This window comes from Panthera pardus, unplaced genomic scaffold (genome assembly GCF_024362965.1).
Source record: "Panthera pardus isolate Hobbes unplaced genomic scaffold, ASM2436296v1 HiC_scaffold_8, whole genome shotgun sequence".
NCBI lineage: Eukaryota > Metazoa > Chordata > Mammalia > Carnivora > Felidae > Panthera > Panthera pardus.
In genome coordinates, this window is record NW_026527013.1 from 24,681,331 (window position 1) to 24,708,537 (window position 27,207).

Below are 27,207 nucleotides of genomic sequence, written 5' to 3' on the forward strand. Positions count from 1 at the left end.
GTGAATTCTTCTAGCTCCCTTAAACTTTTATATCCCAAAAGCTTAAATAATTTTAAATTAGGCCAGTGCCAACCTGGAGGCATTAAACACAGAGTGGTTTTTTTTGCAAACAAAGCATCAATTTCAGCCTAGGCATCTTGTAAAATGAGTAGGCAGCTCAGGAATTATTCTCACTTTACACGTGAAGAAACTATGATTATGAATTAACAAATTTATCAAATGAGAAGAGTCAAGGAACACTTGACTTGAACTTACATCCTCTGACAACTAATCCTAATATTTGCCCATTCCCCCTGAATGTAAATACATGGTCATATGTACAATTTTTTTTCAACATAAATTACTATTCTATAAACTGATCAACATTTTTTCTATCACTAAAATCCTTCCATTTTTCAAGGTGCACCTTAATATGCGAATAGCTACAGAATATTCCATGGCAGAAATGTACCATAATTTATTTACCCAATCCTTTAAACTGGACGTTTAGGTTCTTTGCCAAAATAAACAACGCTATAATGCATGTCCAAATATGTAGATCTATGTGAATCTGGCCCATTATTTCTCCAGGATAAATTCTTAGAAGTAGAATAGCTGATGGGCAAAGGGTATGCCCATTTAAAATATGGAATAACAACAAATTGCTCCCAGAAGGGATGGAGCAATTTAGAGCCCCACTAACAGCGACTAGGGTCCATTTCACCACTCTGCCCACTACTGTGCATTAGCTTTCCCTTTAAACTTTGGCAATATGATAGTTGAAAATAATCTCATTATTTTAACCCGCATATATTTTTTATCAAAGATAGTAAGGTTACTATCTTTCCCTAAATCTTTTCCTCCCTGGGAATTGCCTGTCCATGTTTTTCACTAATTTCTCTACTCCATTGTTAATCTTGTTATTACTAACTAATAAAAACTCTGTATATATTAAAGCACGGTTCCTCCCCTTCAGCATTACTGACATTTTGGGCTGGATAATTCTCTGTTGTGGGGGACTGCCCTGTTCTGCAGGATGCTTAGCGCATCCCTGGCCTCTACCCACTAAATGCCAGAAACATTCTCTCCAGTTGTGACAACCAAAAATGTCTCCAAGCATTGCCACATGTCCTGTGGAGAGCAAAATAGTCCCTGGCTGAGAACTACAGTGTTAAGTTGATTAACCCTCTGTTCCAATTACATGCTACAGCCTCTTGGATACTAATACCCCCCGTTCTCCATTCAATAGGAGTGTCCTTTCTTCAATATTGTTTAAAGATTTTTTTACAGACTTGATTATTATACTAATTTTCTCTCAATACTGAATCACTACAGTTGTTCCAAAACTCATACAACTAAAATGAAGTCTAAATCCCTTTAAGTTCCAAGTACTGATTTCAGTTATACTGTCTAGAACTGCACTGTTCAATACAGTAGCTGCTAACCATAAGGGACTACATTTAAATTTAAATTAAGTGAAATTAAATAAAATTTAAAATTCGGTTCCTCAATCACACTAGCCACATTTCAAGTGTTCAGCAGCCACATGTGGCAGGTGGTTGCCATATTGGACAGCACAGATATTGAACATTCCCATCATCACAGAGTGTTCCACTGTACAGAACTGCTCTAGAATCTTGCCACTCAAAGTGTGGTTCAAACACCAGCAGCACTGGCACCATCCAAATGCTTGTGAGAAATACAGAATCTTGGGCCCCACCCCAGACCTACTATACATCGGGATCTTCATCTTAACAAGATCCCCAGGTGATTTACGTGCACTCAGAAGTTTGAGAAGCATTGCACTGGGTGACTGAAACTTCTGAGGTCTGTTATCAAATGTGCCATCATTCCACAAGTCCTTACTTCTCTAGACTAAAACATCCTCAGCTTTTCATCATATGACCTAGTTTCCAAATCTCCACTGATCCAGCTCTTCACTTCCCTCTATCATCTTCCAGTCTATAAAGGACAGAAGGTGAGGCTGTGCTTCAGGAGAGGTCTGAAATTGAGACCATCACTTTCTTTGAGCTGAATATCACATTTCTTTCAATGTAGCCTCAGTTTGCATTAGATTTGTCCTTATTTAGTAATTTCTCATCAGCCAGATCACACTAGAGGCACGTAATAAATTTGTGGTTCCTTCGGCCTTCTTCATGGAACTGCAGTGAAGTCACACATTCCATAAACTTTTGCAGATACTTGCTTAAACTGATGTTCAGAAATGTACAATTATCTATATTAAATTTAATCTTGTTGGCTTCTGTCTTTTGGCTTCATCTACCAAATCCCTAATGCGTCCCAATTCTTTCACCCAATTTTGAAAACTTGACAAGCATGCCTATTTATTCTTCCAAACATTCAAAAATGTTAATTAAACAGGAGGAAATCCAGAATAGTGACCTAGAGTTCCACAGAATCTTCTTCCCCCCTGCCTATGTGAATCTACTGAGACTCTTAGATCTATTTCTAACCCAATTATTAATCTGCCTAACTGTACTGATACTTGAAATCACTAATTCCAAAATGTGTTGTTTCAGAAACCAATAGAATTTTTCCAGCAAAAAAAAACCAAAATTATGAGATTAGATTTCTATTGTTTTAAAGATTGAAGACCAGCTAATTTTTTCCAAATCCTCTCTCACTACCAATACTTTATGACAAAAGCAAGACACTCTCTTTTATATCCAGTCCCCAAATTAGGTCAACCAAAATGACTGCCTTTTCATTAAGATATATTCATCTACATCAAAACAAATAAACAAAAGTAGTCTTTACCAACTCTTAACCTGTATCTGTGACAGGATCAACTCTCATTGTACAAAAGTGGTCTACCCACAGAATATTTTATTACTGACATCAATGACTCAGTTGTCTTTAAGTCTTATAATGTTCTCCTCCTTATTTTTACAAGTATATTCCACATAAATAAATGATGTACCCAGTGAAGAAAAACACTAGACATATGACAACACCTGTGAGATGGCCTCTTATTCTCAAATAAGTTAAAATTATTTTGATTTTTCCACTAAACTAATTCCAGAGTTTAAAATTTTTTACAGTGCCTTTTATCCTTTTCTCATTTTGCTATATCTTTTCTGTGTCATCCCTAGAAATTTCCTATTCATGCTGCCCTCATCATACATATTAATTGAACATATGCACTAGGAAACTAATACATCAAGTGACTCTTACGAGGGAGGTGACTTCTGATTCAAAGATATGCAATATCTCCTCCTTGAAGGGCTAATAATCAGACGGGAAAAAAAGACTTGGACACAAATAATTGTGATAGAAAGCGATATACAGAGCATACTATATAAGTAATACAATCAACAAACTATATAAAAAAATCAGAGGAGGAACCACTCAATTTCTAGCCAGGATAATTAGAAAGAGAAAAAAACTTCTCAGAGGGAACAGAATTTGTAATTGTTTGAAAGACTGATAGGATTTCAACATGTAGGTGCACATATCTGGAGACTAGTCCTGGCCATCCAAGCAAAGACGCAGAACAAGGGAGGTGCAAATACAGATGCATCTACTTTGGCCAAAGTAATAGATGCATGGTGGGAAATGAAGCAGAAAAGGCCAGAGCACAAGTGGTGGACACATTTGATATTAGGAAAGAATGAATTGATCTTGACTGGGGAAGTGGCCCTGAGCAAAGTCACTGTCCCTACAATATCTAAGTGTGTCTATTATCAGGGCTGACTGAAGGGGAAGTATCAATGATTATTTATTCATAATATACAGCATAAGGTACAGCAACTTCCATGTCACTGAATATTCTTCAGTTTTTAAATGTCTGGATGGTATTTAGTAATATAATATTTTACTTTGGATATTTAGGCTAGCTCCCATGTTTTGTTAATACTTAAAATAGAACAATCGTAATGAACATATTTTTACTTTGTGTGCATATAATTCCTAGAAGAGGAATTACTGGTGAAAGAAAAAGAATATTCTCAAGACTCTGTGGGGTGCCTGGGTGGCTCAGTCTGTTAGTGTCTAACTCTTGATTTCGGTCCAGGTAATGATCTCACAATTCCCTGAGATCAAGCCCAAGTCTGTGCTAACAGCGCAGAGCCTGCTTCGGATCTTCTCTCTCCCAATCTCTCTGCCCCTCCCCCATCCATGTGCACATGAGTGCACTCTCTCTCTACCTCAAAAAAAATAAACTTTTTTTAAAAAGAATATTTTTAGAGAAGTGTCTATTCATGTTTTCTGCCCACTTCTTCACTGGATTATTTGTTTTTCGGGTGTGGAGTTTGGTGAGTTTTTTATAGATTTTGGATACTAGCCCTTTGTCTGACATGTCATTTGCAAATCTCTTTTCCCATCCTGTTGGTTGCCTTTTAGTTTTGTTGATCGTTTCCTTTGCAGTGCAGAAGGTTTTTATCTTCATGAGGTCCCAATAGTTCATTTTTGCTTTTTAAGTCCCTTGCCTTTGGAGATGTGTCAAGAAACTGCTGCGGCTGAGGTCAGAGAGGTTTTCTCCTGCTTTCTCCTCTAGGGTTTTGATGGTTTCCTGTCTCACATTCAGGTCCTTTATCCATTTTGAGTTTATTTTTGTGAATGGTGTAAGAAAGTAGTCTAGTTTCATTCTTCTACACATTGCTGTCCAGTTCTCCCAGCACCATTTGTTAAAGAGACTTTTTTCCATTGGATATTCTTTTCTGCTTTGTCAAAGATTAGTTGGCCATACTTTTGCGTGTCCAATTCTGGAGTCTCTATTCTATTCCATTGGTCTATGTGTCTGGTTTTGTGCCAATACCATACTGTCTTGATGATTACAGCTTTGCAGTAGAGGCTAAAGTCTGGGATTGTGATGTCTCCCACTTTGGTCTTCTTCTTCAATATTACTTTGACTATTCGGGGTCTTTTATGGTTCCATACAAATTTTAGGATTGCTTGTTCTAGCTTCGAGAAGAATGCTGGTGCAATTTTGATTGGGATTGCATTGAATGTGTAGATTGTTTTGACATTTTAACAATATTTATTCTTCCAATCCATGAGCATGGAATGTTTTTCCATTTCTTTATATCTTCTTCAATTTCCTTCATAAGCTTTCTATAGCTTTCAGCATACAGATCTTTTACATCTTTGGTTAGGTTTATTCCTAGGTATTTTATGATTCTTGGTGCAATCGTGAATGGGATCAGTTTCTTTATTTGTCTTTCTGTCGCTTCATTATTAGTGTATAAGAATGCAACTGATGGCCAATAGGCACATGAAAAGATGCTCAACATCACTCCTCATCAGGGAAATACAAATCAAAACCACACTAGATACCACCTCACGCCAGTCAGAGTGGCTAAAATGAACAAATCAGGAGACTATAGATGCTGGAAAGGATGTGGAGAAACAGGAACCCTCTTGCACTGCCGGTAGGAATGCAAACTGGTACAGCCGCTCTGGAAAAGTGTGGAGGTTCCTCAAAAAATTAAAAATAGATCTACCCTATGACCCAGCAACAGCACTGCCAGGAATTTACCCAAGGGATACAGGAGTGCTGATGCATAGGGGCACATGTACCCCAATGTTTACAGCAGCACTTTCAACAACAGCCAAATTATGGAAAGAGCTTAAATGTCCATCAACTGATGAATGGATAAAGAAATTGTGGTTTATATACACAGAGGAATACTATGTGGCAATGAGAAAGAATGAAATATGGCCTTTTGTAGCAATGTGGATGGAACTGGAGAGTGTTGTGCTAAGTGAAATAAGTCATACAGAGACAGATACCATGTGTTTTCACTCTTATGTGGATCCTGAGACACTTAACGGAAGACCATGTGGGAGGGGAAGGAGGAAAAAAAAAAGTTGGAGAGGGAGGGAACCAAACCATGGGAGACTCTTGAAAACTAAGAACAGACTGAGGGTTGATGGGGGTGAGAGGGAGGAGAGGGTGGGTGATGGGTATCGAGGAGGGCACCTGTTGGGATGAGCACTGGGTGTTGTATGGAAACCAATTTGACAATAAATTTCATATTTAAAAAAAGGAGTATTTTTAAGACTTTCCATATACATTTACCAATTTCATATCACAAAACAGGTTCCCATTTAAACGTCCAACATTGGTATGTGTGTTTGTTCATTATATGTGACTATATCTATCTCACCAAAATAATGTAGGCTTCTGGATACCCTACCCCCTTCCTCAGCGGTGTCAGGAAGCAGACCAGAGAGGAGAGGGTCTACTGCCCGAGGGAGGTGCAAGGTACAGTTGATTTTTATCTCTCTGTATGACTGGGACTCCTCACACCCCAGGACTTCACACCCAGGCTAACTTCACAGGTGTGACCTGTGGAGCCTCCTAGGGCCCCAGGCTTAGAAAAGCGCCAAGTTGGTTTAATGTCTATTGTCCAAAAACTTTTTAACAAGGGCCCTACATTTTCTTTTTGCAGTGAGTCCCCAAAATTAGCCAGTCTTGCTCATACCCCATAGTGCCTAGGAGGATGTGTTGCACATAAGAGACATTAAAAATTTCCCCTAAATAGCACAATATTATTGTGTTTATAGGAAAGGGGGAGGAGAAAAATCAAACTAAATCCACATCAATTGTATCTTTTTTTTTTTTTTTCCCAAAAAAGCCATTATCAAATTACCTTTTAATTTCATTAGTTACACAGTTCAGGGCAACAATGAACTCAAATCAAAGTCACTGAGATTCAGAGGGGTCATGACAAGAAAAAAGTAAACAAAGTTTTAAAAAACCTAGACAGATAATAATTCAGAAAAACATTAAATTTAAAGTCAATGAGAATTTGGCTTTTGCTATGACTATATCATCTTCCTAGTAGGTTCTTGAACTAAATAAATGTGATTTCTGCTTGGAAATTTTCCTGGAGGCCATCTGGAAAATTAAGACAGACAGGATAAGTGTCTTTTTATTATTCTGAGCCACATAAAACATTTGGTCTCAGGAGCCGATAAAAACTATTCCAGAGGAACCCAGACCACTAATCTTGCTACCCTCAACAACTTTCATCAACCCTCGAAATTTAATAGACCATTAGTATCCCTAGTGTGAACACTGCCCTTTTCCCAAGTTTTATTTAAAGCTTAGACGATCAAAAAGTATTTGAATTCTGAAGATGGATTCATAGGAGGGAGGCCCCAGACATCATCAGGCCAGAACCATTTTCACGTTTAAGTTCAAGTCCATATCCTTCTCACGTCCTAACTCCCATCCCAACTCCCATCCCGACATTCTCCAGAGCATGTTCTTAAATCTGGTCTTGGATCAACTGCTTCTGAACTACATTCTTAAGAATGCTGATTTCCGGGCCCTATACTGGACCTTCTAAATCAACATATCTGAGGACAGGGCACAGAAATTGATTCTTTTCACCAATGTTGGGTGAGTCTATGTGCAAACCAGAACTTCTCCCGCTACTCCCTTCATTGTACACACATATCACCTGGAAATCTTGTTAAAATGCAGGTTCTGATTCACTCAGTCTGGGTAGGGGGTTGAGAGTCTGCATTTCTAACAAGCCGAGAGCATTAGTTCCCACTCCAGCTGCACATTGGAGTGTGCAGCCCAATTCTGATTCCCAACCGAGCCTCAGTTTCCCTGTCTACAAAATGAGAATAGTACCCACATGAGATATCATTCATCACTAATCATCTTCCAAACACCCTGCTCTCCCATCAGGCTGTCCCTTCACTTTGGAGTCTTTGCATACACAATTCCTTCACTACCAGCTACCTCCTCATTCTTGGCCTCATTAAACCCTTCTCTCTGTCTTCACATTGCAGCTCCAATGTCATCTCCACAGGGAAGACTTCCTGACCCGCCCCAGTGTGAATCCAAATGAGGTCCCTGCATTTATACTGTTCATAGCACCTTGAACACCCTTCAGAGCATCACATATTTTATAATGATGTATTTTTGTGCAAACAAAGGAATAATGCCCACCTCACCCCACTAGCCTTGGCGGGCCACAGATCCCAGTCCTCCACTCACCACTATAACCTCAACAGTTACACTCACTTCCCACTAACAAATGCTAACGTGGGTTGATCTACCTGACTCTGTGCCAGCCTCCGTTCTCAATATTTTACCGAGGTTCAATTAATTTCATCTTCACACAATCCTATGAGATAGGTATAATTATTATCCCTGTTTTATGGATGAAAAAGTGAAGCACCGAGACTAAGATGTATGCCAAAGGAGTCACAGCTGGAGGCCCCTAGTGGAGGAAGCAGGACTTGAACCCAAGTAATTTAGGTTAAGAAAGGGAAACAGGAACAATGAGGGACTACAGAAGCGTTCCCATTCTTTCTTTCTTCCTTCCTTCGGCTTTCTTTTATGCTTTCTTTCTTTTCTTTTTCCTTTCTTTCCTTTCTCTTTCTTTTTTTCTTTCTTTCTTTTCCTTTCTTTCCTTTCTTTTTTCCTTTCTTTCTGCCTCTCTGTGTGTGTCTCTCTCATCTCTCTCTCTCTCTCTCTCTCTCTCTCTCTCTCTCTCACACACACACACACACACACACACACACACACACACACGCTTCGTAATGGTCACAAAGCCAGGGCAGCCACAGCTCAGTTATTATATTTGCATGGTAGACACATTAGTTCATGCTCGTCCGTTGACAAATGTGTCACCCAGTGCCTGCTCCAATGGAGGCATTTTAGAAATATGTGAGTAATAGACTCGACTGATCTATTACCAGACAGATAACGGGAATAAGGAAACAAGGAAACTGGTTCAATGCACAACGGAACCGAACGGGGTGGCGAGGCAGGGCCTGCACGCTCCTTCAGACACCGTCAGGAAGGCGGGCCTCCCTGCGGGGGTGTGCCGGTGAGGCTGGAACCTGGAGGGGAAGGAAGCCAGCTTTTCCGCAAGACGACTGGGCAAGGCCGGAAAAGCAATGCAGGCTGAGGTCGCGCGGGCAAAGGCCCCAAAGCACGGCTCTGCGGCCACACCCGAGAAGCCACAGCGTTGTTGGGGCGGCCGTCGCTGAGGGAGTGAAGGAACAAGAACACGATAAAGTGGGCGAGCTAGCTGAGGCCACATCTTACCTCCAGATTCACGAGCTTTTCCACCCATGTGACCACCAATCCAGTCACTAAAATCTCTACCAGCGGGTTCACCTACCCTTCTCAGTGTTCTGGTTCCAGTCAGCTGAGAGCAGGCGCCCTAGCCGGCAAGCTTTGCCTCCAGGACCCACCCGCTTTCGCTCATTGGTCCAGAGGTTAGCACGTGACCCCGGCACGCTCAATCCGGGCCCGCCAGCCTCGTGCTAGCCTTCTACTCAACCAGCGGGGCGTGGTATCGAGAGGCGCCCATCAGATTCTGGCGGGAGCTTAACCCCGGAGAATGAAAACACTGAACCAGTTAGAGGTGAGAAAAGTAGGCAGGGGGCGAGAAGTAATTGTGGAGAAGATATGTTAATAACAGAACTCAACTAAAGATTTAAAACTCCTCTACTCCTCTGCCCCTAGTGTGGCCATATATTCAGAACCCCAAGCCCTTGGTTCTTATCATCAGATTTCTGGAAGATTCTAACCCTCTTAATACCATTTGGGTAATAATATTACATATCGAACACTTGCTCTGTGCTTTGCGTTAAGGGCTTTTCATGTTGTCTCACGTAGTCTTCGCTAGTATGTATTGAAGCAAGAATCACTATCCCTGTGTTTATACCCCAAGAGGCATCTCCAAGAGGTACTCACCCAGAGTGATAAAGCTGTAAGGGGTAGACTTGGGACTCCAAATGCCTATACTATTAACCACTATGATTAACTGATTCTTATTTTCTTAAAACAGAGACTCATTACTCGAGTTGGTCTGAGTGAGGCTCTGTTCCTTATAGATGGAATAGAATATCCTTTTCAAGTGTCTAAATATCTATCAGTGCCTCTAATTATAGAGTGATGGCTTTTTAAAAAATTATATGGAAAGCTGTATCCAAAATGTGAAATTTCAGGATATATAGAGGGCAAACTGATTTTAATTTATGTCCATGTGATACAGAATATAAATTTGGTAAATGAACTTTGGTGAAGATATAAAGATGGGTAATAAAACATGCACTCATTAAATGTACCATGTAATGTGATACATAAATAGCAAGCCATATGAATCAATTAACAAAATTACTTCATAGACAGCTCTTCCCATAACACTTTGATAGTAATAATAACTAACATTTACTGGGCACTTACTATGTGCCAAGCTTCATGCTAAGCACTCTATGTATATTATCTCATTTAAACCTCACTATTGGGAAAATGGTAAAATAACCCTAGTTACAGCTATGAAAATGGAAACCCAAAGTGAGACCAACTAGCTGATTTTTATTTTAGAGGCAAATTTTAAATGCAGGTATATCTGCCTCCCAAAGCCTTGTCTTAACCACTTCAAGCATCTCAAGTAGAGCACCTATCATATACTGTGTTGTGATGGTTTATTTGAAGGTCTGTCCTCCACTATGAATCTACCTTTGAAGAGTTTATGGCTCTCCTATTCACCTCTGTCTCCTCCTTGCCTAAGATAGAATAGGAATACAATATTAATACAAAGCAATTAGCTCATCTATTTCTAAAATAAAACAGGCCAATAATCACTCCTGCTGACTCTAGGCTGTTGGGTGAATTTTGCAAGGCAATGAATTATCACAGAAAAAAATCAGGATTCAGAAAACTAAACTTCATTTTAGATGCAAAATTCGCACTGCAGTCAGTCCCCACACAGGAGACTGCTAAATTCTTTAGCTTCATATTAATAGATTGATCTGTGACAACTCTGTGCCACTCAGAGAAAAGGGAAAAAACTGAGCATCTCAAAATCTCTCATAAAAATTATCTGTAAATAACAAGAAAGATGTTGAAATATTAACGCCTCCTCCACGAGCACATCAAAATGCTCCCTCAGCCACCTTCCATCTGCTTGCCCGCCTCTTCCAACGTGAGCCCCAGCCTCGCTCCATTTTCAGCTTATTTGATGTCTAAAAAGATTAAGCCAAAAATTGTTTCAGCACGCTGGAAGGTATAATCCTCACATTTCAGACACATTTGGACATCCTAATTTAAAATATGGTGGAAAAATAGCATACTTGTGGGTTGTTCCTTGCCATATTTTAAATGCATTCCTATAAAATTTACTTCTCTAACAAAATCATAGGCATAAACTTAACTTCCAAATGGAAGTAACAACAGCAACAGCAACAATAATAGCAGCTCATGTTAACATAACATTGTTCTAAGCACTTTATGGTCATCTACTTAACAATCCTGTAATGTTGCTATTACTAGCTCCATTTTACAGAGTAGAAAACTGAGGCCCAGGGGGCATTCAGTGATTTGTTCAAGGTCACAGGGCTGATGGTAGCAGAGCCATTTCTTGAAACCAGGCATCTGGACTCCACATACTAGGGTCTTTTTTTTTTTTTTTTTAATGTTTATTTATTTCTGAGACAGAGAGAGAGACAGAGCATGAGTGGGGGAGGGGCAGAGGGAGAGGGAGACACAGAATCAGAAGCAGGCTCCAAGCTCTGGGCTGTCAGCACAGAGCCAGACGCAGGGCTCAAACTCACAAACCATGAGATCATGACCTGAGCCGAATTCGGTGGCTCAACCAACTGAGCCACCCAGGCGCCCCTCCACATACTAGCTTCTTACACACTGCACCAATCTGCCCAGGAGGTTTTACCCACTACCTAGCTTTAATTCTTTCTCTTCCAATATCTGTTGTCATTGTCATATTACAGCAGAAAAAAGCTGGATTGTGAGTGTAGTGGGTTGAATAGTGGCCTCAAAAAATATATGTCTAATTCCTTACCCCCTGAATCTGTGAATGTGAACTTATTTGGAACAAGAGTCTCTGCAAATGTAATTAAAGTTATAGATCTTGAGATGAGATCTTCCTGGATTTAGGGAAAACCCTAAATCCAAAGACAAGTGTCCTAATAAGAGGTAAAGAGAGGGAGATTTGAGACACAGGGAAGAAGGTGATGTGAAGACAGAGAGATTGAAGTGATGTGTCTACAAGCCAAGCAATGCCAGCAGTTACTGACAGCCAACAGAAGCTAAGAGAAAGGTATGTGATGTATTCTCCCTCAGAGCCTCCAGAAGGAACCAACTCTGCATACACCTTGATTTCAGACTTCTGGCCTCTACAGCTGTGAGGAGAATAAATTTCTGCTGTGAAATTGAGCCACCAAGTTAATGGTAATTTAGTATGAAAGCCCCAGGAAGCTAATACAGTGAGTCATGGGCCCAAAAACCCTGAACAGAAATCACATCCTCACTTTACAGATCAGGAAACTGAGGTTCAGAATGAGAAATTCTTTAGCATGCTCTCAATCACACAACAGGTTTATGGAAGGGCCAAGCCAGGCTCTAGGCTACATGCTGGTCTCCCAATTCCTGGGCTGGCCCCCTCTTCTTAACCCACTTCTATGACAGACAGAATTAAACATACACTTTAGAACCTGGCCACCTTTATTGGTGTCCTTGTTCTGCCATTTGCTAGTTGTGTACTCCTGTTTTCTCATCTGCAAAATGGGAACCGAAATGACAACTACCTCACAGTGTTATTTGGGGAAGCAAGTGAATCAATATATATAAGTAGTATGCATTAGCTCTCAATAAATGTTAGTTATCATGATTATTTTATTCCAGTATCTATTTAGCTGTTGACAAAGGGCAAATTATAAAATCAGGAATATGGCAATGCCTAGAAAAAAACCTGATAGACACATTAGCATGGCTTATCTTTATGTGTGGAAATTTGTGACAAACCTTATTTCCCAATTTCTTATGAGGATGTTGAACCTGAAAAAGTAATGTCCATCATCCTTGACTTATATCTCTTTGACAGTCTTCACTGGCCCCACTCCCAAAAAGGAATGCCAATATGATTGGACAGGACATTGACTGAAATGTGTGTGCTAGCAAAAAGAACACTGTCATGCCCAACATTTTCTTTTCCAACTGTGCAGGCCCAACAGAGCAAGTAGCCCCACGCCTCCCATCTACTTCCTGCTCTCCTATGGTGACCACTCCTGAAAACACTGCTTTCTTAGGCAGTTCTGCCATCCACCCAAGTTTCTAACTATGGGGACCAGTAGAGCAGGCAGGGACAGGGCCCTGCCCACCTTTACTCTTTCTTTTCTGGGTATCCATGTGGTAAGCACAGCAGAACCTCCTCCTCTTGCTAACCTTGATTTCCCCCTGAGCATGGTGGCTACATGGAGTCAACATGCAGAAGGCAAGACCATCTGCGGGTCTGATGGCAAAGGAATACCAAGCTATCTCACCTAGTCAAAAAATCCCTGCATGAAGGGATACTGTGCCTATCCTCAGGGATTAATATAGCCATAGTGTTTCCCTTTTGACTGCTGGTCTTTAGGCATATATCCCTTTTGGTCAGACCCTGGAGAGGGGCAGAAAGAGCAGTAGCATTCAGACACTACAACCCTATCCAAACTCCTAACCTCATATTACCTTCTGATGGAAAATGTGTCCAATAAGCTAAATTTTTACAAAGAATAATGCTCATTATAAAGTGTCCTCCAATGTACTGAACTTCCTATTAGTCATCTGAATGATAATGCACACTTGAAGAATAGCAAGAAAATGAAATACTTGGGGAAATTAAAGCCATTTCTCCCCCAAACCAAATAACCATCGATTTTTTATAATGGTTATCCTGTCCTAATTATAGCACAAGATCTACACACACACACACACACACAAGCACACACACAAGCACACACAAGCACACATGAATACACACTACACCCCTTATGATATCTATCCCAATATAAAATCCAAGCCAGCTGCTAGAATTAAGCTAAGTACTATTGGAATCAACAGTGTCCTTAGGAAACATAGGGCTGGGATGCTGATTTCATCACAATTCTATCTGCCTGTACTTTCTCCAGGAAGTCAAGAACCATGAGCAGCTGTAGAAATCCAAGTCATCAGAAAAACAAAGGCAGCTCCTCTCCTACAAAGCAAATTCCCTAAAAGGGCCTCAGCATCTGCCTTCTTAGCATAAAGGGTCAGACCTTAATCTATGGTGAATTTGTAGTACTTCTCTCTTCCTTTTTGTTCCATTCATTTGGGAAACCTGATCCCTTTTACTCCAGGCCAGGCACCAGACCTCCACCATTGCCCATAATCATGCCGGTTGTCTCTGACTTACAAGAATTAACCAGTGCCTGATATACCTTACCCATTTCTCCTTCCTTATATATCAAAATGAGGCCCTTTCCTATTTCCAAGTCTGAGGGGGTGGCTCTTAAACTCCTAGAGGTCAAGAGAATTAAGATGACACAACCACCTCTCTCACGGGAAGGGTCAGGATTTTCATCCAAGATTCTGAGGCCAAAGATGCTCATATCTTATTAAAACCTTGAATTTGAAGATATTCTCCATTTCACCTTCAAACTAAGAATGAATATCTGTCAACCAAGGAGTGTTCTAAAGGAACCTGAAGAGACAACATCCCAGGTAAGGCAAGCAATACCTGTTTAGCTCCAGCTCACTGGGTTCAAGGCTACCAGACCTTCAGGGCAGCTATTATTCAGGGATATTATTTTAATAAGTGGATGTATGGATGGATGGATGGACAGCCAGATATTTATTAAGGAACTAAAGAAAGCAAAACATAATTCTCAAGTTTACAACATACCTTTTTTGAAAAACGGACATACACACCCACACAAAACTGAGACACAAATTTAATCCATAACTATCATTTTCCTTCCTACAATAACTTTATTTGCAATTGAATTTGGATCTGAAATCTAAAAATAAGGCACACACAGAAATTCTGTTTACGCCAAAGCATCTTCCACTATGAAAACCATAACTAAGGAAGCATTGTAGCTTTAATCCACAGGTAAAACCTCTTATTGGATTATTTAAGAACAACCTCTTTACTCCTCTGCACTCTTGGGAGCACAGGGTATATTTCTGCAGCGTTTCTATCAGGATGGTAATTAGTGTAGCTAAGAAATGCCATCAACAGCAAAAGTAAAATTAGCCTTTACTTGTAAAATGTCTCCTGGGAAAAGCTGGTGGCTCCTGTCTCCACCAAGCAGAGTATTGGGCTTGCTGTGTCATCCCACAACAAGCAAATTGCCCCATCAGCAACACCTGAATAAACCCCCCAACACATCAAAGTGACCACCAACACATCTGTCTTTGTGTGTTTCAACCACACCTGCCTCATCCTAGCCACATGCCCCCCATCAAATTGCACATATGACTCTTTTGCCACGGGGCACTCAATTTTCCTGAAAATTTAGCTTATACCTGTGGCATGTTTTAGTCAACATGAGCCTTTGAGACCATTTTATTCAGCACAGTAATACAATAGGGAAAATTGGGGCTCAAGGAGAGGAGGTGATTTGGCCAACATCACATCCTATTTGGCATCAAAGTGAAATCTAAGTTAGTTCCTAGTCCAGAGCTTTCTCTTTTCATTACACCAAGCAATCTCCTTGGGTTTAATCTTCTTTTATTCCACACCTACTGTCTCTTTATCTGGACCTTTCCTGAACACCTCCTCTCTGGGTTCGAGGAAAACCTCACCACCTGCCCACAGCTGGTCTCATCTTCACCCTCCCCTTTCAGACTTTGTTTCACCAATAACCCTCCCTCTACAGGCCCATTCCCTGCATAGTAAAAATATGGTCAAGTATGTCACATATTGGTGAGAGGATCTTCCCCAAACTCTGTATCTCCTCCAGTTACCACTTTTCAAAGCCAAGCTCCTTGCAGGAAGAATATAATCATCAACATTACCACTTCTACCCCACTGCAGCCCAATATCCACTGTCACCACCTCCATGATGTTCCAGCAGAGGCTACAAGATGGCCAATTCCACCAGATCCACATCCCCACTTAGCATCACCACTTGGATAAATGAGTCTTTGCAACAAAACTTGATCAAAGAACCAAACTCCTAATCTCCCCACATCCTAAACCTGTTTTGCCCTCAGTCTTCCCCAATGGCTCAAGCCCAAAATTTCTGATGCCTTTTCCCCCACAGGGATAGAAGTTCCATACAGGAAGGAATTTTTGTCTATTACTATACCCTCAGCACCTAGCCCAACACATGGTAGAAGTTCCATATTTGTTGACCCATTTCAGCCATTCAGTCATCATCTGGCTTCACCCTCTTGGGGGACACCAGTGACATCTCCAGTGGAAACTGAGTAAACACATCTAAGGCCAATGGAGAGATTTGGGTTAGAGAACTTTATTTGAGAGACCACTCCTTTGGCACAAACTGTTGAAGTGTCATCATAAGAGTTTTAGTTGGCCAAAGATTATGCAGCAGATGGATTCAGTAGACAAAGATTAGCAAAACAGGCCAAAGTTTACAAAAATCAATCAATCAAACACCTCCTGTGAGTCCTCAGGTTTTTAGCTGGTTGGATTAATGTGTGAAGCTACGTAGACTTGGAAACCATGTGACCTTTTGTGGGCAACTTGAGAGTTTGCCTTTCCTGAGGGCTCAGACAACAGCATTTACTGGGAAGTCATCCTTATCTTTTTTCTCTATTACTCCCTATAGTGATACAAAAATTTACAGTTTCCATCTCATACCGCAGAAAATATTCAATTCAGCCTACCAGAAAAAATGTAATGTGATTCTTACTTTTTTTTTAAAGCATGATAAAGGTCTGGCTATGGCCCAAAATTTTCCAGAGCAGCCATCTGCAAAACAACATGAACTGGCTTGGATTCAGCTAAAGGGGTCAATACCTTGGTCATGAAAACTCTCCTAGCCACCCCTAAGAACAACAGGACAACAACAGCAACAAAACTGTTCCCAAAATTGTAATATGGTATCTCCTTGGCATATAACAATACTTACACATCCAACAATGACATTTTGAAGATGGCATCTCTCTCTCTCCCTCTTTCTTTCTCCCTCTCTCTGTTTCTCTTTCTCTCTCTTCTTTCCCCCCCACCCCGTCTGTCACACACACACACACACACACACACACACACACACACACACACACACATTAATAATAGAAAAGGGATGTCAAAGAATTAAGCCAAGGAAAATTAAGCTGTTCTCAACAAACCCAGAGCTTTTGCTGGATTCATAAGCACCTTTCCCTCTTAACCTTCAGCATATTGACAGAGGGGCTCATATAGTCATCCTTCTGCTGCACCATGGCAGTCCCAGAGGAGTTCACAGGGCCAGGAACACATAGGAAAAATCATAGAAGCAAAATACAGTTTGTCCCAACATATGCCTCCATATATATTAACCACCATACTAACATCTCTTAATTCAGAAAAATAAAAAAAGGTGATCTCCAAGTGTCAATTTCTCTTCCTACTCTTTAGATGTAAGTGCAATACTTGTACCACTACTTTTGCCCTACCTTCATACCTATGCTTTATGAAATAAATCTCCAGCCATATAATTTATTTTGGCCATTCCCTCCATTGAGAACTTCAAAACACCACCACCAACCCTTGCTCCCACCTACCATCTTGAATAGTTGTCCATCCTCAGGAATTATCTCTAATGCCACCTTCTGTATATAAAGTCTTTCTTCATCTCTTCCTTCTCTGGACTCCCAAATCAAATTATATCTTTTAATGGCATGGACAAATTTCTTCCCTTTTCTTATAATTCTCTTTTATGGATTTTTAGTACAGCATTTTCTCTGCTAGACTAGGTTCTCAAGGCAGGAGCTGGGACCTACTCATTTTTGTAACCATAAAGCTTCTAAACAGAGAGCCCTGAATATTCATGGCCCTATCAAGATGCATTGGGCTATTAGTAGTAAAGCCTCAACTCAAACTGGCTTATACAAACTGCAGAATAATCAGAGATGGGGCAATCTTCAGTATGGCTCTACCATACCATTTCTCTGCCACTCTTTTAGCACTTTACTCCCCCGTGTGATGCCTTTGTCCTCAGTTTTCCCTCATGATTATCTTCATCATCTATTACTTTGATATTTACTCAGGTTAGCATGGTGCTAAATATTTTTACATGAACTCCCTCATTTAATCCAATTAAACTTAAATCCTATTAAATTTATTCCACTAGCAGTAAATGTACCCCTAAAGCAGGTATTGTCATTACACCTACTTTACAGGTGAGGAAACAATTTCAAAGAGATAAGTTGCCTGAAGTTCCACAGCTGGAAACAGAACCTAAGCAATCCGCCTCCAAAGCTGATGCTCTCAACCACTGTCAAGGATAGTCAAGCAAGACCTGAAAAGGCAGGCCACACTAAGGCCACATTACCAGTCTGCTCACAGAAACTCTGAATGGACAGCATATCAGATACAAAGGGTAAAACCAGGGCTGCCAGATTACAATATAAGCATCGTTTAGGAATGTCATTCCACAGCTTACAGTAAGGAAACACCTAATAGGTGTTAAGAGGGTGCTCAAAACTGGTACCAAGTTGAGATTTTCTCACTGAAGTTCATTAGAAGTACTGGATAAGATCTGGAAAGGCAATGACTTTCTCATTGGAAAGCCCAGTGGCTTGGGCTTCCAAGTTGTATAATGCAGACTCCATGCCTGTCCTAAGATCACCTTGTGTACACAGGGATGGCCACTCTATACCATAGTCAGGGCTGACTGACTGAAGACCAACTTTGGAGTTAGTCTGCCTGGGCTCAACTCCAGCTCTGCCACTTGCTAACTGTAACCTTGGACAAGTGATCTCTCCTCTAGCCATACCTTACTCGCATATGAAATAGCGATATTATTAATAGTACCTACTTCACAGGGTCATCATGAGGATTAAATGAGATACCATATGTGAGCCCATCAGCACAGTGTTTGAAATATCACTATCTCATTTAGGGTATACGTAGGAAGTGCTTTACGAGCTATACTGATCATTTTTATTCTTATCAAGGGAACATATTGTAGTCAGGTGGGTGTTCTAGATGGGAAAGTGATTCACAGACTCACATGCTTGCCTGAGAAAGGCAAAGCCCAAACTTTCTCTAACTCCCCCTCCCGAACCCCTTCAAGAAACCTTACACTATCTGGCTGTTGGGAGGATGCTGAGCCCACTCTCCTGGACCCTGGGTAGGCTTCCACAGAAGAGAGAGAAGTCCTATCAAGGGTTCATCTCAGAAAGGTAAGTAAATTGAGAGAGAAGCTTTCTTCCCTAGCCCAAATTTCATGTTCAAGTTCCAAGGTAGAGTAAACTGCCCATCAAAAACAAGGTACATGACTGCTATCTATGTTCCTTAGTTACAATCTACATGGAAAAAAAATAGGTCTCTAATGATTTTTACAAAATAGTAAATGTGTCTTACACTTTAGAGTCTTCTTCAGCTGGTAGCCTGTTACTGGGAACACAGTACGTGCCCAATTACCCTTACTTAGTAACTTCCTAAAATCTTTTGTTCCTTGCACTATCACAAATGCCTACAGCATAATTTGGTTTGCAGTGTTCTATTTTATTTGCAATCACAAAAAAGTGAAATAGAATTATCTGTGGTGAAGTGGGAATTTCGGCATCCCAAGACAAACGTAATGAACCAAACAAAAATCCTTAATGAAAATATTTAAACATATACTTAAGTATGACACCCAACATCATGCAAATTCTTCCAGGATAACTTATTCCTGAGAGTGGACTAAAATCTATCACCTTTAGGATATTGTATTTGAATATGTTTAGTAATGGGTGATGTCCATCTATCAGTTTCCACTGTACCAATGTACACACCTTTAACTATCACCAAAATCCTAGCACATGTCCCCTACTTCTCAGCAAAAATTGAAGAGCAGTGAGCTGAAGACATGTCTTACATTACCTAAAGCTCATTCATTTCATTAACTGCCAGGAACTACCTACTCCTAATACATGTGCAATATGTAATATTAAATGGAAATATCCAGACAGAGGTTTTACCTAAATATCCTCAGATACCCTTGGAGTTTAGAGCAGAGATAAGGAAGTGAAATGTTGTGCACAATTCAGGTTATGCACATTTTTCTAGGGAAAATGTAAAAGTTTTCATTGGCTTCTAAAAGAGGATATGGCTCCCCAAAGTTAAAAACCACAAACAGAAGTTTAAAAAATTGGAGAAAGCAAACTTTATTATTTGCTACACTTCTAAATTTGAACAATTTCTAAATGTGGTCATCATGTGCACTGTCCAACTTTCCATCTCACATATTTACTTATTCCTCTGGTTCCAGGATTCTTTGGGAACTTTTATATTACTTTACACAGATATTTCAGAAAGCTCATCCAAGGGACGAATTTTAATTTTTTTCAATTCCTTTTTAGATAATATATGCTCAGGAGACAAAACTTTTTAGAACTCAAGCTAACTGCTGTAACTTAAAATAGAAGATGCCAGATTATAAAATGCCTAGTTCTAAAAGTTTGTAACTGGCAACATAATCTCATCCACTTTGGAGACCTAATTTTCCAAAGAGACTAAGGAAGCTGACAAAAAGTGGAGAATTTTTTAAAGTTCCATAGAGGATGCAATCTGACATTATATAAAGAAACCACACGGATCCACTAAGATAAGACAGCATGAATTGATCCTCATGTCAGTTAATACCACTTCTGGAATTTCTTCAGTGGGCATAATCAGAGGTAGGGATTGACAACATGGGTGAGAAGGCCCAGAGACCCCAAAAGGCTACTGAATCTGCTGTTGAAATAGCTGTCTATAGACAGATGATAGTAGTTAACTTTCTTTGGTCATGGTCTTCTTAAAAACTGAAATATGGCAATCTCTCATTTATGTGTTGCACAAATGTATTTCCCAGCAAGGGCGGTCCTTTCCTCCTTATCACCTTACCCATATGTTTCCTTGTTAGAGAATCTACCCCTCATGCCCTGGTTTCAGCAGTCTTTTCATAGCTCTGTTGAGAGCCTGGATCTCATGACTCCCTTAGCCACGGCTAATTGGACCTATCACAAACTCTGGATTCAAGCTGGGCCAATCAGATTTTTGGTTCTCTGAATTTGAAATTGAAACCAACCAACTCTAGGCAGTCTCTATGAAGCACTTGAATGCAGAAGATGCTTTCCTTGAGTGGCCACTTTTTCAGAAGCAGCATATAAAAACATATCAAGAGAGAAAATAAGAGAAACGTGAGACAGAAATAGTGAAAACTGACTTTGTCCTTATTCCTGATTATTTTCCAACTAACTTGATTCTAGCCCCCCAGGACACCTGGCTGCCCCTACATACACGTAGGGTTGGAAAAGAACTCTTGTATGTTCCTAGTAAATCCCTTTCTTTTTCCCTTCAACATGTTTGAATGGGTTTCTGCTACTTGCAAATACATTTTCCCTTAAATAAGTGGTGACTAAATCAATTAGTAAATAAATGAACTAGATTCTCAAAAAGGACAAAGAGGTTTCATAGGGGAAAGTTGCTGGGAGAGGTGGAAATGAGGAATGCTGGGACCCAAGAGGGTAAGATCTGACTTTGAGACACAAGATTTGGAACAAGTCAAAAGACAAATCCTAAATAGGTGTGGCTATCCCAATGAGGCCAGAAACCAACTGAAAAGGACACTGAGAGCTCCAGCTGAGGGACTCCTGCACCAGAAAACTGTCCATGTGCCTTGAAGTTCCTGTAGATAGAGGCAAGTTTGGGAAGAATTCTAGCTAAATTTATGAGACCATCCTCATTGGAGTACGGATAATCCATAATAAAGAACTTCCCCATTCCTGAAGCCCTGCTCTTATAGAGCCAGTCAATTTGTCAAAGCCATAACCACCTGAATGGATCTGCCAGAACTTTAATGAACATCCTAAGAAATAATCTCTCTCATTCTTCTGCCACCTGCAGTTTTAATTTTCCAGCCAGTTCTTGGGAATTGCCTCCTCCCATCCTTCTCAGTGGGTTTCCAAGATAGTTTTCCTTTGGCATCCTCCTCTGCTAATGTACTTGACAAGAATGCATTTGCTCCTTCCTGCTTGCCCTCTCTCCTCTGTTGCTCTTGACAACATGCTCCCTTGCTCATTCTGGCTTTCTGTCCTTTCTATATAACTCCTTGACAGCATCCTTAAGATACTGTCAAGCAGCACATTTCTACTTCCACTGTACATTAGGACTTCCATTTCCACACCAAATTCCCTGGTTTTCAACAAATCTGTTGTTTTCCCCTTTAAGACAATAGAAAGAACACACCTTTGAAACTAAGCATACCTGAGATTCAAATTCCAGCTCTACCTAATGGTGAGACCTCAGGCCACTTAATCTCCGTGTCTTGTTTTACATCTATAAAAATGAGGGTGCCATGTGTTTTGCAGGGCTGTTGAGCTCACACACATGGAAAGCAACTAGTAAATTCCTAGTACAAAGTAGGAGCTCAAAAAATACTCCCTTTCCTTTTCAAAATCAATGTCAGACATAGTCAAAAAACACCATAAAAATCCACTAAAGGTGTAAAGAAATGATGGTTTAAAAAATAGATTTCATTTTTTTAAAGGGTTGTCTCTTTCCTTAAAAGATTAATCTCTATCCAGGCGCCTGGGTGGTTCTGTCAGTTGAGTGTCTGACTCTTGATTTCAGCTCAGGTTATGCTCTCACAGCTTGATGGGTTTGAGCCACATGTTGGGCTCTGTGCTGGCCATGCAGAACCTGCTTGGGATTCTCTCTCTCTCCCTCTTTCTCTCTGCCCCTCCCCCACTTGCACTGTCTCTGTCTCTCTCAAAATAAATAAATAAACTTAAAAAAAAAAAGATGAATCTCTGTTTACCAAATGTCTACCTATAAAAGAATCAAGGTATTTGAAGATTCATGGTTACTAGTCCAGGTCAAGATTAAAAAAAAAAAAAGAAGACATAATTCACAATTAATTCTTTCCCGCAAAATGATGGAAGTGATGAATCAACTTTTACCTTTTATATGAATATTTTTACATAAATACATACATTTTGGTCATCACAAAGTGAAAGAAGTGCATGTAGGCAAAGTATTTAGAAAATGAAGATATAGGGGTACCTGGGTGGCTCAGTTGGTTAAGCGTCCAACTTCAGCTCTGGTCATGATCTCACAGTTCATGGGTTCCAGCCCCATGTTGGGCTCTGTGCTGACAGCTCAGAGCCTGGAGACTGCTTTGGATTCTGTGTCTCCTTCTCTCTCTGCCCCTCCCCTGCTCGTGCTCTGTTGCATGCTGTCTTGCTCTCTCTGTCTCTCAAAAATAAATGTTAAAAAATAAATAAATAAAATAAATAAAATGAAGATATAGTAATCATCCAATTAACTCAGGGTTTCTCATCATTGTAGCTATTGACATTGTTGGCCAGATAATGTAGGGGGCAGTTCTATGCACTTTGAGCTGTTTAGCAGCATCCCTGGCTTCTACCCACTGAATGTCACCCCATCCAGTAGTGACAACCAAAAATGTCTTCAGACATTGCCAAATGTCCCTTAGGAGGCAAATTGCCCTCACTTGAGAATAAGTTAACTTGATCAATGTATATAGCCAAACCAGACAGTACAAACCAAGCTATGGGATTATAAGACAGGAAGTGTCTGTACTTTTTCTCTCCAGAATGTTCCCACTAAAAAACAAAATGGCTGCACATCACTTCCAAGATACAATCAAATGCTGGCTTCACGGAGAAACAGAGGAGAAATTGCAAGTGCCAGAATTCTGTTTGTCAAGCTGCCCTAGCTCTTGGCTGCATGCCCACACCCTGCCTAAAAACTACTTCCCAAACTTTTGAAAATGCTTTCCACAGCTTTCAGAACCTGACCTTTAGAGCAGCTTTATCTATGTGTGTGTGTGAAATAGATTTACAATTTTCTATATTCCTGCAAAGCCAAAACCACTTATTGAGTCCAAATGCCAACTGGGGGTGGTGGGAATTTGCACACAGATGTCAGTGGATGCCAAAACAACAACACAAGAGCTCCACCTGCAACTAATTATGGAAACTGAAATTGCACTCTGGCCAGAAGAGGCTAGGTTCAGAACCCACCCCATCTGCTTTGGCCGATAAAATCACTCTGTTACTTTTCTCCTGTCAACATATACTTGCTTCTTAAAATCCTCTGAGGATGTCTTCTATAGGGAATTTTATTAGGCAGTGTTTTGGGGGTAACCACTCCCTCTGCCTTTCCCCACTTGGAGCTTGGTTTCAAAAAGTGCCTTTGGCACAAGTGAGATTATAATAATCTATTTGTTGAAATATTCCAAAACGTTTTCTTTAGTTCCTTGTGTGTTGTTGCTATCCCATTGCCAAAATAAAGTGATCCAGAGAGAAAATGGAAGATGGAAGTCATTTAGCTCTCCCAAGGTCCAGCATACAGGAATGTTTATATTCCTTCCCCCATTAGCCAAGTCTTTCATAAAATAAAACCTGGGAATAAAAATCTGTAGGACTACTAATGCAGTGCACATGGCTGATCTTAGGGCTGACTGCAAGAGATTACTGAGGAAAAAACCAGCTGACATCTGTGACAAAGATGTGTGTGTAGTTCACTTCAAATCATTCTCCTACATTCTAGCAAACAAAGAAATCAACTGTTGGCTCTGTGCCATCTCATCTATCTTCAGAACCAAAGGAAGTTTTCACCTACCCATGAAAGCCATTTAAAATTGTGGTTTCAGTCTAAGTAGGTCATTGCCTAAATCTGGACCAAAGGGTTTTCCACCTTGCTGGAAAGGTAGACAAAAGCTACAGTTCTCTGAGGAGCTGAGGAAGACTATTTCAAGATGAGGAAGGTTGACTTTTTGTTGTTGTTGTTGTCCTTCTAAAATTCAGCATTCCAAGTTATACTGTGGTGCTAAACTGGTTTATATCACCCAGTTCTAAATCTGTTCGCCTTTGTCACATTGGGGAAGGCATACATAAACACTCATAATTTAAATCAGAGTTAAAATGAAAAAAAAAGTTATATACCTAATTGGTATTTGATTGACTTAATCTCCCAGGTCTCTTGATATGACTATAAACCCTTAAAATATTTGAAGAAAGAGGGTAACTAAGGACAGCTCAAGTCAGTGCAGTGAACATCTGTTTTTGTCCTAGAGCATCCCTTTGCCCTTCATCTCAGTCTTTTTAAAGAACTGCCCCTCAGGGCGCCTGGGTGGCTCAGTTGGTTAAGAATCCTACTTTTGATCTCTTGATCTAAGGGCGCCTGGGTGGCTCAGTCGGTTAAGAATCCTACTCTTGATCTCTTGATCTCAGCTCAAGCCCCTCATCAGGCTCCACACTGGGCATAAAGCCTACTTAAAAAAAAAAACAAAAAACCCTGCCCCCTCCCTAAAGTCTAATAGACTCACCTGTCATAGTAAACCTTTCTCACATACCTGCACCTTGCCCTAGCAATTCACACTCACCAAGTACTAGAGACAGGATATGACCAAGGCAGGACCAAAAATCCTTCTATAAATTTTCCAAATGGGAAGTGAAGACAGGGATCTCTTAACCATTCAGTTATGACCTGGGGGTACTGGCAGCCAAGACCACCCGCCACATGAAAGACAAAAATGAGGCTTACACACAGACAGAGGCAGAGATCAAGAACCAGAGATGAAACAATGAGGAGAGACAAAATCCTACTACAGTGTGAGGCACTGGATCCAGTCAACCCCAAGCTCAACATCTGAGCCTTTCTGCAATTTCATTATAAGAACTAATAGATCCCCCTTTTTTGCATACACAGGCTTTGAGGAGATTTGTGTCACTACTTTGGAGTATTGCCCAATACAATTAGTAAGTAGGTTTCTTCAATCTAATGTGTAAGGTCCTTTAAGGTCTCATTTCAGCCCACTGAAATACACATATTTTTATGGTTATCATGACTGATAATTATTATGAATAATAGTTCTCAACTAATAACTTTCTATTTTATTAGTTAGGAAGGTATTGAGCTGCAAGTAATAGAATATCCAACCAACAGTGATTTAAACTACGAGGGGCTAACTCTGGAAAACAGTGTGGAAGTTCCTCAAAAAATTAAAAATACATCTACCCTATGACCCAGAAATAGCACTGCTAGGAGTTTACCCAAGGGATACAGGAGTGCTGATGCATAGCAGCACTTTCAACAATAGCCAAATTATGGAAAGAGCCTAAATGTCCATCAACTGATGAATGGATAAAGAAATTGTGGTTTATATACACAATGGAATACTACTTGGCAATGAGAAAGAACGAAATATGGCCATTTGTAGCAATGTGGATGGAACTGGAGACTGTTATGCTAAGTGAAATAAGTCATACAGAGAAAGACAGATACCATATGTTTTCATTTATGTGGATCCTGAGAAACTTAACAGAAGACCATGGGGTAGGGGAAGGGGGAAAAAAAAGGTTAGGGAGGGAGGGAGACAAATCATAAGAGACTCTTAAAAACTGAGAATAAACTGAGGGTTGATGGGGGTGGGAGGGAAGGGAAAGTGGGTGATGGGCAGTGAAGAGTGCACCTGTTGGGATGAGCACTGGGTGTTGTATGGAAACCAATTTGACAATAAATTTCATATTAAAAAAAAAAAAAAAACTAAAAGGGGCTATTTTCTCACATGACTAGAGGTCTGGAGGCCAACCATTGTAGGTACTGTTGCAAGTGCTCAGAGATGGGAGGACGTATGTTTCTGTGCTTGGCTTGGCCTTTCTCTCATGGTTATTATACAGCTGATACAGCTCCAGGCAACATATCAACACTCAAGACAGGAAGAAGTGGGAAAAAGCATCACTGGTGACATATATTTACTCTTTTTATCAGGAAAACAAAAGCTTTCCCAGAACCTCTCAGATACCCACTTGGGTTCCATTGCCCAGTTACATGAGACATAAAGGGAGGGGCCTGACACTCGGCCATTAAAAAGGCATCATTATGGGGCGCCTGGATGGCTCAGTCGGTTGAGCGTCCGACTTCGGCTCAGGTCATGATCTCACGGTCCATGAGTTCGAGCCCTGCGTGGGGCTCCGTGCTGACAGCTCGGAACCCGGAGCCTGTTTCAGATTCTGTGTCTCCCTCTCTCTCTGACCCTCCCCTGCTCATGCTCTGTCTCAAAAATAAATAAACCTTAAAAAAATAAATAAATAAATAAATAAATAAATAAATAAATAGGCATCATTAGGACACTCTGGAAGGCCCAGCCACTGAAGGAGACTTTGACCACACTGAAAGTGCTCATCTACCTTCGTAAGTCTCAAATTTTAATATATTGCTTCCAGAGCTACTCCTGATGCAGACATTCTTAAAGTGTGGCCTTTAGTTCTAGGAATATTTATAGTTTATGACAAGTAGGATTATT

General features: G+C 40.4%; 1 protein-coding gene across 16 annotated transcripts in view; it reads right to left on the reverse strand.

Moving 5' to 3' along the window:
- The window catches only part of ERC2 (ELKS/RAB6-interacting/CAST family member 2), a 926,312-nt gene that overhangs the window by 858,566 nt on the left and 40,539 nt on the right, over nucleotides 1-27,207 (reverse strand). The window lies entirely within an intron of this gene.